Raw genomic sequence first — 11,551 nt, 5'->3', positions numbered from 1 at the left:
CTGGTGTTCGAACCGAGGCAATTCCGACAACAGGATGCCGCGAACCGCCTCTCCGACGTTCAGGTCGATCGTTTTCGGCGGAAGTTGAAACGGGACGAGTCGACGACGGGTCCCGTTGCCGTCCGGACCCTTCGGGACGGCCGAAAGTCCGTCGAGAGGATCATCCGAAAGGAGACGGTCTTCATCGTCCGACCGATGCCGCACCTACGAGTTTTCCGATATTTTCTTCGACGGATCTTCAGGTTTTCTTCCTTTCTTCCGTCTTTCTCTCTTCGTAATTTCGTGTCCGACCTGCGTCGTCCGAAGTCGGGGTGAAGATCGAAGAAAAAACGCCAAAAATAACAACTCGTCAGCCACGCACACCGCGTTCGAATGTCTAACGGTCCAACTTGGATTTTCGAAGATCGCCGAATCCGAGGGACGATAAATAATAATAATAATAATAATAATGGTAATAAATAATAATGTTAATAATAATAATAATGATATGATGATTATAACGATAATTATTATAGATAGGTAAATAGAAACACAGGTCTCCTCTCGAAAATCGGAACTTCCTGATATTACTTACATATTTCGGTCGATCCAAATGTGGGAATCTCGTCGTCGTCGGAGCAAGCAGCGCGGTAGGTGGGGTGAAATTCTGGATTTTCCACCGCCGCCGGCGGTCGAAAAATGTGCGACGCGGGAGATCGCCAGTCCGTCTAGTAGTCTCTCTTGTCGTTAGAGCGTGACGTGGTGGTTGTTGTGGGATTTCCCGTTAGTTCGGTCCGACGTCGGTCGTCAGAGGGTAAGTGCATACGGAAACGAAACGCATCGCGTTTTGATGTTCATATTCGTGCATCGGAATGTTAAAAGCAATATATTTTACACCAACGATCACACCTAAACACCACGGCAACGGCCATACCACGTTGAAAAGCACCGGTTCTCGTCCGATCACCGAAGTTAAGCAACGTCGGGCGCGGTCAGTACTTGGATGGGTGACCGCTTGGGAACACCGCGTGCCGTTGCCCCCCAACACTTTTTGTTTTTTTTTGAAATCCATAGCAACCACCGAACCGATTTGTTTTTCGTGCAGGTATTCGGAAACATGCACAGACCCGTATAATGTAGATTCATAGCTTTAAGTACTAGATAATTAAGAAAACAATTTTTTTTGTCGATTAATTGTAAACAATTGCAGAATAAAAACTCGTCAAACGGTAAAGGTTGTCGTTCGATCACCGAAGGTAAGCCACGCGGGCAGCGGTCAGCACTTGGACGGGTGACCGGTTCATTATATTCCTTCCGTGAGTTTAACAAAGATAACATATGCAAATGTCGTAAGTGCGACGAGGAAGACGGCGATCTTTTAATGTAAAAAAAATATATATTAGGTTACGCGTACATGCCACTTTGACTGCTGCTTTATTTTTTTGGTTTTTAAATAATTAGAGATCTGAATTCAACATATCAGTTCTATGTTATAATGGACAGACAATGTTGTATTCTTGGCCCCTAACACGTTAAGACCAACATAAAAACTAGAATAACTTACCATTCGTTAAACGTTAAACAATTTCGAACCACGTTTTTTTGAGCTCGAACAAACTCATAACACAACACTCATTTATTAGTCACTGGACCATTGTAAAACGAGAAGAGAGAAAAACCATGCGAAACTATTTTTAAAACGAAGAGAATAAAGGTTTTAAATGGTAGGGCTGTATGACAGACTTGTCAATTATCGTGGGGGGTACGGCTGAGATTTATGACGAAATCGAGCGGCGCCGGCGGTCGGTCACTTTCACGAAAGAGGTCTAAACACGGGTCGTTTACGATACCCTCTGGTTACTAGAAAAGTTCTAGACAGATGTTTGTCGGCTTTTCGAGGTATTTATTTGTGAGTCCAAAGACTCAATGGAGTAATATCGGACTGAAATTCCAAGATTTTGCTGTGTAATCCAAAAAACTATGTTCCTCGTAACATTTAACGATGTGTTAATTCAACTATTATTTTAATTTTTCGTATACGTATTTATACTAAAAAGTACAGCGCTTCCAACAGTGAATTGTGAATTGAAAATGTTTCAAAGAAAGATCGATAGTTTTGAAAAAAATTACATATTAATAAATTTAGATAGATTTAGAAGTATACATTGCACTTACTTTTCAAAATTATTGTACTTCTGATTTGGTTGAAATAACATAATATGTAGCAGTCATAGTCTTGTGTACATTGCAGTCGCGGCTGGTGTTGGGTAAAACCTTTATTTTTTAGGGGGTCATTACCCAAATGACCTCATGGACCAGCCGTTCCTGTTAGGTTTTATATATCAAATTGATTCGTCTGTCTTTTTCATCATGCCTTCGAAAAGCGAGCTCCTGTTTCGCCAAAGTAACTGTGACGTCAATTAAATACGATAATAAAATTCGGTTTTTCCGAACTTATTGTGAGTGAGAGCAGTGAGAGCATCTTCTTTTCGTATCCCACCTCCACCCGGCGGCAGTAGTGCAGTGCTTATCAACATAATTACCGGCGTCTCGCCTCCACATTTTGACTTTTTTGTGTTTTATGTGTTCTCTAAGTCCAAAATTTTTAAATTTTTAAAAAGAGATTGCGGTACTATTCCTGTTGCTGAAATTATAATAATATATTTATTAATTTTTGTATTATATGTCTGTGTTATATTGTGTGAATTTGGAACAGCTATATCTAAAAGATATGCTTGCTTTTGTTGTTTATTTAAAATAATAATGTCTGGTCTGTTATGCTGAATGTGAATGTCAGTTAAAACTGTGCGATCAAAATATAATTTGTAATTGTCATTTTCTAAACAACTTTCTGGTTTATAAATGTAATGTGGTTGTGTATCCTTTAATAAATTGAATTTAACTGCTAAATTCATGTGTATAATTTTTGCGAATATATCATGACGTTTTTTATATTCGCTGTGAGCCAAAACGGTGCAAGATCTTGTATTGCAAATATAAAACCCTCAGCTCTTTAAAATATCTCCCATGTAAAGACTTTTGTTTTATATTTGCTATAGTGTCATATCACGAGCTCTATTGAGAAAATAATTTTTTAGTGAAGCAATTTGATTGTGTTGTAGAATTTCTAGATTTGAAAAACCCCTACCACCATTTTCGCGTGGTAAATTAAATCTTTCAACAGCAGATTTGGGGTGATGTTTACAAAATTTTGTAAAGAGAACTCTAGTTTGAATATTTATATTCTTTAAATTAGTTTTGGACCATTTTATAACACCAAAAGAATAGATTTAATTTGATTTGATTGATTAATACCTAAATATTTATAAAATTCTCCTTTATTTAAATTTTTAATGATTTCTCCTTCTTTAGTTATATATTCTAAATTTTCGTAATGACCACGACATATTGATTGATTTTCAGTTATTGTTAAGTTTTATGTCATCCATATAAAGAAGGTGATTTAATTTAATATTAATTTTATAAATTTTAAGAATTTTAATTAACCATGAATGTGGTACTGAATCATAGGCTTTTTTGTAGTCTATGAATTGTTGTTGCATTATTTTCCAAACGTTTGAGACTTAAAATATTCGTCAAATGTTCTTCTTTTTTTAAATCAGAATACCCCTGACAAATCCGAACATTTTGTTTTGCGGTAGATAAAAGTAAACATGGGCCAAGACAGAATATTAATATTCGGTGTGGAATTTTCCTGCGTTCTTGTTCATTTCTATCGAAGTGCTCACGAAAAGTTGTGAATATCAACACTTTGTAATTGTCGTAGTGAAAAATAAAAAAGATAGCTATGGGGCACAACTTATTTCGCACTTCATTAGAAAAGTAACAGTATTAAAATAAAAAAAATATTTTTCTAAATTTCGAACGTTAGGTCTATCCTGACCAGCCGCCAATTAGTGGTATTATTTTATTTTTTGCTGTTTTCCACAATAGTTATTTTTATATTAAATCATTGATTCAAAAAATTGAAATTAAAAATTCAAATTTTTGAAGGAACTCTGAAGTTTCAATGCAGTGACCATGTTGCTAGGTAACTAATAAAAAACAGTGCGTGAAATGAAAAACAGAAATAGTCGTATGCGTTTTGTATGGTTTCTATGGTTTCGATCTTACTAACAATGCAATGAAAATGACCCACTTCAGGCACAGATAACTATGCGTGAATTTCAATTTTTTGAATCAATTATATAAAAACAAAATTGATTTGGCGGCCGCTACACAAAAGTGGTGGGAGGCGAGAACCTGTTTCCGCCGGTCAATTTTAAAATTAATAAATTTTCCCTGGATACGTATTCGACTTATCCGGTACGAGTTATTTTTAAATTAACTTAATGGCCCGTTGCTCTTGTTCTTTTTACATTGAATATGCGATGTTTTGGCATCGTTAGCAATAGTACAATACTCACGCATTTTTAATCTAAAATTAACAAAACTTGAATGGATCGGGATTATCACACTTCTGAATTGAAGTTTTCATTCGTTTAAAATATAATTGATAGTAATACGTAATGCGGATTGCCTAAACGTTGCTTCCATCACGTCAACATCACACATTCACGTTCGCCCGTAGAAATGGCGTGATGCACACGAAATCGATCCAAAAAGGCTCATAATATTTGTGTCACGCGAATCTACGTCGAAAACTAGAAAAAAAAAAAATTCAATTCGAATTTCAATAATCGAAACGATGCGTCGTCGATACTAAACGTAGGTAGTAACTAAAGTGTGATCGGGTGCGATAAAAGTGTCCGTCAATAATCATCATCCGACAATCATTTAATAGACGAACGCTAATTTTTGGCACTCACTCGGACGACAGAACCAGTCCAGACGGAAACCGGGGCGCGGGGTGGGTGGGTGGTTGTATGTCCGTGAATCTGTCCGGCGCGCGTCAACATTTCAGTTATCGTCGCGAGAGTTAAAACGAAAGGTGGTTAGTGTGAAAGTGACGTTTTTTCGTGGAGACACGTTACGAAGGGTGAGTACCTAATATAATATAAAACCAACCGAAAACCCACAATAGTGCCCCGGTTTATTATCGTGAATAGGTGTTTGGTAAATATTTTCTGTATTCCAACTAGCAAGTCTTTTATCAAAAAACTCCGGCAACATGGCTATTGTGGTATTGTTGATACCACCTAACTGAAGAACTTAGTTAATAACTAAGTCGACGATTTTATCGGGAAATTGAACGGAGAAACAAAAATAGCTCTTAGCGACAGTTGCCTGAAGTCGCAAATAACGGCGATTGACGAAATCACGTTTTTTTTATTTTAATTCCAATGAACAATACACAGGGTCACAATTATCTGTTATGTATTCTATAATGTTTTGCAAAGTAAATAATGTGAGTTGTCATGCGTAATATTAATTAGCTAAGTAATTTTTGCAAGTATTTTATGTCAGATATGCAATGTATAATAACGTAATGTTGCAAAGTATTTTAATTTTTATGCTAGGTAGAGATAATAACTCGACAATAACTCTTCTCTAATGAAAAAAAAAATAGAAAATGATTTAGGAACATAAAAAATCTCATTAAAACAGGAACAATTGAAATTAAAATAAACATAACATTCTGTACTAAAGTACAGTTTTGTTCACTCCTTTTTTCAAAGTCTTCTGTCCTCTCATTTGCACATACTGCTATTCCAAAACAGTGAAATTGTCTGTTTCAGGGAATCCTTAACGTTCCTTGCTAATGTCAACAACGTTTTCGATGAAACAAAGAGTCGGAAAAATGTCGGCTCATTGTATTCAATAACATACGCGACTACAAAACCATCTGTATCATTTGTAGGAATCGCGGTTTTTTCGATGAGAATTCGTTCTAATTTTTTCTTTCTTAAAAAAGCTAAGTAATTTTAATTTCACTAAAGATGAACATTTAGGCTATATGCTGGGTAATGCAAATCCATCAACCATCAACTAGGTTGTTCAGCAGATGTACGATTGTTTATTTGATTTCTTCTTCCGAAGAGTTGTATTCTGGCAAAATAGAAATTTATTCATAACATAACCTCAATCAACTAAATTATTTCGAATACAATAACCACATAACTACAAGTTGGATAGGCATGGGTGCAAAATACCGATAATGCATGAAACCTAATAATAATAATAATGACATAATAAAAGTTAATTAAAAATCGCTGTTTCACGTCTTTTTCTTTTTTGTTCGAGAGTTTTTGTGGTTCTGAAAAGAACCGTTTATAAATGTGTCGAAAACGAAAAACATCTATTTCGAACTGGTGTACTTGGTGACGGCTTTGGTACCTTCGGAGACGGCGTGCTTGGCCAACTCACCGGGCAACAACAGACGCACGGCAGTTTGAATTTCTCTGCTGGTGATCGTCGAACGTTTGTTGTAGTGTGCCAGACGGGAAGCTTCAGCGGCGATACGTTCGAAGATGTCGTTCACGAAACTGTTCATTATGCTCATAGCCTTACTAGAGATACCGGTGTCGGGATGGACTTGTTTCAACACCTTGTAGATGTAGATGGCATAGCTCTCCTTCCTCCTGCGCTTCTTTTTTTTGTCGCTCTTGGAAATGTTCTTCTGAGCTTTCCCGGCCTTCTTGGCTGCCTTACCACTTGTCTTCGGCGGCATTTTTCAATTCAATTCGATTCAACAAACTCGCGAACTGCTCTGACTCGTGTGCGTGCGTTAACTTTGCACCACCACCTTTCTGATAGGTAGTGTGTTCACCAGAACCCCACCTGAAAACGGGCTCCCACCAATCGTCACGTCCTATTCTCCTATCACGGAGGCTATAAATTCGAAGCACAGCTACCAGCTTTTACAATCGACGAGTCCCGTCCGTCAGTTTTATTACTTCTCGTGGTGTCTAACGAACGAACTTAAAATGTCAGGTCGCGGTAAAGGAGGTAAAGTGAAGGGAAAAGCGAAATCCCGTTCGAGCCGTGCCGGTCTCCAGTTTCCGGTGGGTAGGATACATCGTCTTCTCAGAAAAGGAAATTACGCGGAACGCGTCGGTGCAGGAGCTCCCGTCTATTTGGCCGCCGTCATGGAGTACTTAGCCGCCGAAGTTCTAGAATTGGCAGGAAACGCTGCCCGTGACAACAAGAAGACACGTATTATACCGCGTCATCTGCAGCTGGCCATCAGAAACGACGAGGAATTGAACAAACTCCTGTCCGGAGTTACGATCGCCCAAGGCGGTGTCTTACCCAACATTCAGGCCGTACTTTTACCCAAAAAAACCGAGAAGAAACCTTAAACGAACGATCGATCCATCTCCGTGGCGAAAACTCAAAATATCGGCCCTTCTCAGGGCCACTATAGCTTTTTTTTTTCGTAAAATGACCGATGCATCTTTTCTTTTTGTATTATTATCATTTACGACTGCAATGCCAAAAGGAAAGCAAGGGGTGTTTACGATCTTGGTACATTTATCAGGTAGTCAGTTAGTAATAATTGTCCGTTGTTTCTCGAAAGAACATCATGTTTCTTTTTTTTCCTCTTATTTTTATTTTGTGGTTCTGAAAAGAACCGATTTTGTATTTCGTATTTTATTCTGGTTTTCTCGAACGGTGAAGAGCGCCAGGAAATTAACCTCCGAAACCGTAGAGGGTGCGTCCTTGACGTTTCAAAGCGTAGACGACGTCCATCGCTGTCACGGTTTTACGTTTGGCGTGTTCCGTGTAGGTGACGGCATCTCGGATGACATTTTCCAAGAACACTTTCAGGACTCCGCGAGTTTCTTCGTAGATCAAACCGGAAATACGTTTCACGCCGCCACGACGAGCCAATCTTCTGATAGCGGGTTTCGTGATGCCCTGGATGTTGTCACGCAGGACTTTGCGATGACGCTTCGCTCCTCCTTTTCCCAATCCTTTGCCTCCTTTACCGCGACCGGTCATCTTTTCAGATTATTTCAACTGACACAAAATACCTGCACACCTCGTCCCTAGGAAGTCAACTACCGCAAAATTTCAACTAACGGAGCCTTATATAGATTCAACGGTTCACCATCGACCAATCGACGAAGTCAGCCGTTGACTTTGTTCACGTATAAAAGTACAATTTAATATGGCGGAATTTTTAGTACCCGTTTACCTTTCGACGCGTGCACGTCTAACGATCGTCAGAGTCGATTTTAATAATTGTCAGTTTTGTTTTTCATTCGTTTCATTCGAAATGGCCAGGACCAAGCAGACCGCACGCAAGTCCACCGGAGGAAAAGCCCCCAGGAAACAACTGGCTACCAAAGCGGCCAGGAAAAGCGCTCCCGCCACTGGCGGCGTCAAGAAGCCCCACCGTTACAGACCTGGTACCGTGGCTCTGCGTGAGATCCGTCGTTACCAGAAAAGTACCGAGTTGCTCATCCGCAAGCTTCCCTTTCAACGTTTGGTGAGGGAGATCGCTCAGGATTTCAAAACCGATTTGCGCTTCCAAAGCTCCGCCGTGATGGCCCTCCAGGAAGCGAGCGAAGCTTACTTGGTCGGTCTGTTCGAGGACACGAATTTGTGCGCCATCCACGCCAAACGTGTAACCATCATGCCAAAGGACATCCAACTTGCCAGACGTATTCGGGGTGAACGCGCTTAAATTTTTCCACATCGTGTTTCGGAAGAACAACACGAAACACGAATTTTATAACAAAAAAATCGGTTCTTTTCAGAACCTCAAACTTTACAGGCAAAAAAAAAAATATATCGCCCTTCAACCGGAAATGAATAAAATAAAAATGTCAATAATCGGTCGGTCCTCTCGATTCGGGTTGGGTTGCGGTCGTTCGTAAAATTTTATTGCATCCTGTCATCACCTACCTGCCAGCTGATGCTATCTATTTTATTTGGTTTCGCCGTAAGGATAGTTTTATTTCTTTTTTTCGTCGTAGATTATCGTGTGGCCCTGAAAAGGGCCATTTGTGCGTGCCCCGTTGCCGGTAGTACGATGATGACGTCGGAACGAGGCACAGCCGAACGAACATGAGTCGAGTATCCATCCACGTTTCTCACTTTTTCCTCTTCGGCGAAGCGGCCTTTTTCACCTTGACAGGAATGGCTTTGGCTGTCTTGGGTTTGGGTGCTTTGGGTTTTTTAGTCGGACCAGCCTTGTTAGATTTCTTCGCTTTGGAAGGCGATCGGGGTTTCGGGGCGGCTCTAGTTTTCTTTTCTGCCGAGGAGGCGGCCGATTTCTTGGCTTTCGCTGCGGCGGCGGAGGCAGCGACGGCGCTCTTCTTTTCGGCAGCAGTCTTCTTCGCTTTGGGGGAGGCTTGTTTTTTGGCTGTCTTCGAGGAAGCCTTGTCGGAAGTCGTCGCGACGGCGGTACGTTTGGCGGATGATTTTTTCGTCTTGGATGCGGCGGACGAAGCGGGTTTCCTCTTGTCGGAGGCGGAGGCGACTTTGGCACCACCGGAGGTGGACGAGGCGAGCTTGAACGAACCCGACGCGCCCTTACCTTTCGTCTGAACCAGAGATCCCGACGCCACGGCGCCTTTCAGATATTTCTTGATGAAAGGGGCGACCTTTTCGGCGTCGACTTTGTAATTTGCGGCGACGAACTTCTTGATGGCCTGAAGAGACGATCCTCCGCGTTCCTTGAGTCCCTTGATGGCGTTGTTTACCATCTCGGATGTCGGAGGATGGGACGGTTTCGCCCTGGGATTTTTCGCTTTTTTCTCTTTCTTCGCGTGGGATTGAGGGGTGGCAGCGGAACCGGTGGTGACCGATGATGCTGTTTGATTTTCGACGTCGGCCATCTTTCACGTTAAAACGTTAAAAGTTAATAATAATTATTGAAAAAACACTTGCTCACACACGTACACTTCGAGCACCTCGTGAACGAGAATTGAACAAAAAAATTTTCTAAGTCTTTATAAAATAGTCGCCACTGCGGACGGAAGACTGAACGCGCACCGCGTCCGCCGTCGAAGAAATTGCAGGCCTCGGAATCGTTGCCCGCGTGATGGCATCGTCCTCTTTCCTCGATCACCATCGCCACCGTGTGATCAAGCTGGCCGAACTCGGTTTCCGAAGTTTCCCTGGAGATAGCGAAGTTCGTCTCGGAACGTCGGTGGGTTTCGAATCAGGTACACGCCCCTCCAACCACCAGCCCTAAATCGGGTCGTCACGGTTTCGATTCGGACCGACGGTTTACGTCGGCGTGTGCGGGGTAGACGCGTCGATTCCGGGAATCCATATTTCGTTCGCCGAAATATTGGTCCATCTCTTCCCGGAATACCGCGCCACCTTCTCGATTTTACGACATCTTCGCGTCGCCAAACGCTTCCGAAACGGTCGAAGCACAGAAAGGACCTGGTGTTCGAACCGAGGCAATTCCGACAACAGGATGCCGCGAACCGCCTCTCCGACGTTCAGGTCGATCGTTTTCGGCGGAAGTTGAAACGGGACGAGTCGACGACGGGTCCCGTTGCCGTCCGGACCCTTCGGGACGGCCGAAAGTCCGTCGAGAGGATCATCCGAAAGGAGACGGTCTTCATCGTCCGACCGATGCCGCACCTACGAGTTTTCCGATATTTTCTTCGACGGATCTTCAGGTTTTCTTCCTTTCTTCCGTCTTTCTCTCTTCGTAATTTCGTGTCCGACCTGCGTCGTCCGAAGTCGGGGTGAAGATCGAAGAAAAAACGCCAAAAATAACAACTCGTCAGCCACGCACACCGCGTTCGAATGTCTAACGGTCCAACTTGGATTTTCGAAGATCGCCGAATCCGAGGGACGATAAATAATAATAATAATAATAATAATGGTAATAAATAATAATGTTAATAATAATAATAATGATATGATGATTATAACGATAATTATTATAGATAGGTAAATAGAAACACAGGTCTCCTCTCGAAAATCGGAACTTCCTGATATTACTTACATATTTCGGTCGATCCAAATGTGGGAATCTCGTCGTCGTCGGAGCAAGCAGCGCGGTAGGTGGGGTGAAATTCTGGATTTTCCACCGCCGCCGGCGGGTCGAAAAATGTGCGACGCGGGAGATCGCCAGTCCGTCTAGTAGTCTCTCTTGTCGTTAGAGCGTGACGTGGTGGTTGTTGTGGGATTTCCCGTTAGTTCGGTCCGACGTCGGTCGTCAGAGGGTAAGTGCATACGGAAACGAAACGCATCGCGTTTTGATGTTCATATTCGTGCATCGGAATGTTAAAAGCAATATATTTTACACCAACGATCACACCTAAACACCACGGCAACGGCCATACCACGTTGAAAAGCACCGGTTCTCGTCCGATCACCGAAGTTAAGCAACGTCGGGCGCGGTCAGTACTTGGATGGGTGACCGCTTGGGAACACCGCGTGCCGTTGCCCCCCAACACTTTTTGTTTTTTTTTGAAATCCATAGCAACCACCGAACCGATTTTGTTTTTCGTGCAGGTATTCGGAAACATGCACAGACCCGTATAATGTAGATTCATAGCTTTAAGTACTAGATAATTAAGAAAACAATTTTTTTTGTCGATTAATTGTAAACAATTGCAGAATAAAAACTCGTCAAACGGTAAAGGTTGTCGTTCGATCACCGAAGGTAAGCCACGCGGGCAGCGGTCAGCACTTG

General features: G+C 41.9%; 2 non-coding genes across 2 annotated transcripts; both read left to right on the top strand.

Moving 5' to 3' along the window:
* The first annotated feature begins 899 nt into the window (after positions 1-899).
* Positions 900-1,019, top strand: LOC138141017 (5S ribosomal RNA). The gene has a single exon (XR_011162919.1). It is a non-coding gene; the product is annotated as a 5S ribosomal RNA (ribosomal RNA).
* Positions 1,020-11,184: 10,165 nt separating this feature from the next.
* On the top strand, positions 11,185-11,304 carry LOC138141016 (5S ribosomal RNA). Its single transcript, XR_011162918.1, has one exon. It is a non-coding gene; the product is annotated as a 5S ribosomal RNA (ribosomal RNA).
* The last annotated feature ends 247 nt before the right edge of the window (positions 11,305-11,551 follow it).

Source organism: Tenebrio molitor, unplaced genomic scaffold (assembly GCF_963966145.1).
Source record: "Tenebrio molitor unplaced genomic scaffold, icTenMoli1.1 SCAFFOLD_790, whole genome shotgun sequence".
NCBI classification, from domain to species: domain Eukaryota; kingdom Metazoa; phylum Arthropoda; class Insecta; order Coleoptera; family Tenebrionidae; genus Tenebrio; species Tenebrio molitor.
Note: the sequence above shows the minus strand (reverse complement) of the source record. Positions and strands in the feature narration are given on the sequence as shown.